Source organism: Nannospalax galili, unplaced genomic scaffold (genome assembly GCF_000622305.1).
Source record: "Nannospalax galili isolate Female #2095 unplaced genomic scaffold, S.galili_v1.0 scaffold18, whole genome shotgun sequence".
NCBI lineage: Eukaryota > Metazoa > Chordata > Mammalia > Rodentia > Spalacidae > Nannospalax > Nannospalax galili.
The window spans coordinates 8,333,828-8,337,175 of NW_008346548.1; the positions used below are offsets into that span (position 1 = coordinate 8,333,828).

General features: G+C 37.2%; 1 protein-coding gene across 1 annotated transcript in view; it reads left to right on the forward strand.

The window, feature by feature from the left end:
* Window positions 1-3,348, forward strand: part of Stxbp5l (syntaxin binding protein 5 like) — a 395,225-nt gene that overhangs the window by 200,627 nt on the left and 191,250 nt on the right. The window lies entirely within an intron of this gene.

A 3,348-nucleotide genomic window follows, 5' to 3' on the forward strand; every position in this document is an offset into this window, starting at 1 on the left:
TCATCTTAAACTTTAGTATTTATGAGCTTACTGAGATACACTTTAGATTCTATAGAAACATTTTGCTACAACAAAGTACAAATGAGACACACACACTTAAGAATAGGGCTCCATTTGACATTACCTATTTTTTGTGAATATTAGTGCCACTTAAATATATATATATATATATATATGTGTGTGTGTGTGTGTGTGTGTGTGTGTGTGTGCGTGGTAAAAGAGGTTTTGTGAGGTGTTAGGAATAAATCAGTCAGTAATGTGCTTGCCACACAAGCATGAGGATCAGAGTTGGATCCCTAGCACTCAAAGAAAATTTTGTACAAAGTTCAGAGAATAAGAGACGGGAGTGTGTATCCATGAATAGGACACCTATACAAAACTTCTCCAACCCAAGCCTCAGGGACTATTTTAGAGAGAAAAGATTGTAAGAAGCAGAGGTAGTGGATGACCACAAGGAAAAAAAGTTTTCCAGACAACTGGATAGTTACCCATTTGAACTTACAGCAATGGTAACAGCATGCACAGATATTTATTTTTAAAATTTTTTATTTTTACATTAGCACTATATATTAACTTTAGCAACTAAGGAGTCTTGAACCATATACACTACTGGTAGCAATATTTATTAAGCTAAATCTATACATCTGTTAATGTTGCTTATGATATTTAAATCTGTAACTAGGTCTTCCTGAAATTCAGGATCTTAAAATTCTGAAATTTGAAAGATTACATTTATTTGGAATGATAAAATTATGTATATTGGCACAATGGAAAAGAACTTAAGATATAGAAGATAAAATAACACTTAATACAATTTTATCTTATATTTATAGACACCATATCCAATACTTCTGCAATGTTTATTTTACTTACAATAATATTAGCAATTCTTTCATCCAGAATAACCAGAATAAACATTGACTGAACAATATTTTATTTTTACTTTTGAGTGTGTGCATGAGATATGCATGTGTCAGAGGTTGGCATGCACAGCAATTGTGGAGGTCAAAGGACTTATTTTTGGAATCAGCTCTCTCCTTCCACCTTAAAGGAGAGTTCCAGGGATCAAACTCAGGTTGCCAGGCTTGGAGAGCAAACGTGTTTCTTGCTGAGCCCTTTCACCACCCACTGAACATTATCTTTACTACAAATTGAATAATTCTACTTTATATTAGTTACATGCTCACACTGGAATGTTTCCTTGGGATCATACATGTACTTCATGTTTGTTTATACTTCCTCTTCTCAAGTTTTAATAATATAAAATTGCAGTAACTTTAAGCAGTTTAAGTTTCTATCAGTCTCTCTTTACCCTAACCTAATTTTACCTTGCATTAACTGGTTAAAAAAAATGTGCAGTTTAACATAGTGTAACTAAAGAAGTAAAATATTCCAAATTTAATCATCATGGATGGAAATAGAAAATATTAAGTATATTCTTCTTAAAATAGTAGAAGAAAAACATTGCTTGAGCTTTGGGTTCAGTAGTATTTTTTCACGTGTTATATAGTGTAAACTCATCAAGGATTATTGAGGCACAGGAAATTATAATAACCATTTCAAAGCAGCTTATAGTTTTTTTTCTTTTCATTGTGTATTTGTTTTTAAAAGTTTTTTTCTCCTCTTTCAATATTGGGTTAGCCTAAGGACTTGTTTTATAATTTCCAATGTATTATCCATTAGTGGTCAGTATTTTAATTTCTACAAAGGATGTATCTTCAAATCCAAGCTGCAAAATGAAAATAAATAATTCCATTTGAAGCTCTGAGAGATATTTTCCATGCTGAAGTGTTTGATCCATAGACTTTGTGACATCTGTTTTATTGCAAAGGTGTCTTTTTAAAAAATGTATGTCTTTGAGGTGCTCAGCAATATTCAGTTTATTTCAGTTAGACCAATAGTTATTTAATTTTTACTATGTACCACACATTGTATAATTTGATTAGTGTACTGAAATGAAATTTCTGCCTGCTTTTGAATTTATTAAACTCTAGTTACAGAGGCCAAACCATAAATTAGTGGAAGTAGTTCTATACAAATGTGCTAGGCACTTAGAAAAAGGACAAGAGTACAAATGGGTAGTAAAGATTGTCAAACTTAACTATTTACCTATATCTCTATCTGAAAATTTCATGATGAAGCCTACTATTGTGGACAATTAAACTTTTAAAAGAAAGTAGAAAAGAAAAAAAAGAAAAAGGGCATTTAACCCAGCCTTGAGGACAGTGGAGAGAAGTGCCATTAGAGAAAGACAGAGACAGAGATGCAGAGAGACAAAGAGAAAGAGAGACAGAGAGATGGAGAAAGAGAGAGACAGAGACAGGCCAAGGCAGAGACAGAGGGAGGAGAGACTGAATTCTTTGGGGGAAGAAAATGTCTGAGATGGTTGGGTCGTGATTTCTTACCCACTTCCCCATGTCTATGCTGGTAATTTATCTGGTCTGAGGTTGCATAGGTCTTGTACTTGCTGGTACCATTCCTGTGAGTTCATATGAGTAACTGACCAGCCGTATGGAAGACTATTTCCTTGTGGTCATCCCCTCTGGCTAGTACAATCTTTCCACCTCCTCTTCCATAATGATCCCTGAGCCTTGGGAGGCAGAGGTTTGGTAACTGAATACTGCTAGGAGGGGGAAAGACAGTGTCTTACAGAGATGAGATTCTTGGTGGGCCCAGTGGATGGGCCCACAATGAAAGATATTTGGGGACACAAATCAGACTTTTTAAAAAAATTTATTTATTTATTTTTACACCCACTTCCCAGATAGCACCCTCACAACCCTATGGCCAGAGGGAGGCCAGCACTCTCTGGCTGTCTGTTGGGATTTGAGCTGCTATACCAATTGAAGTCTGAACCCACCCTCTCAGGCTGTCTGCTAGGATCTCAGCCTTTGCATACCAAAGCCAGATCTGCCCTGGTGCCTTGGGAAGGGCCTCGCAAAACCCCAGGTAGGGGGCTGGGTATGGCGCAATTAGGGGAAGCTCACCACCACATGGAGGCAGGATCTCAGGGCTCTCAGGCAGTCCCCTGGGTTCTCAGGCCCTCTGCTAGATGGAGACCAGAGGGATTCCAGAACTTGGCAGTCTCTGGTGGTCTGCTGAGATCTGCGCCACTACACCAATGGAGGTCCGAACCCACCCTCTCAGGCTTTGTCTCATTTTCCAAGTTCTATGCTTGGTTACTATCTGGGAGTCTCTTGGGCTACCCTGGGCAATAACTCAAAGGAAGGTATCTCCTGTCTGGCATCGTTTCTTATTATGTAGCCTTTCACTATACACACGGCTTCTTAAAGATTTATACTGATTGCTTTAATCTTTGGTTATGTGTTCTTTTTGTGTGTTTAAGGC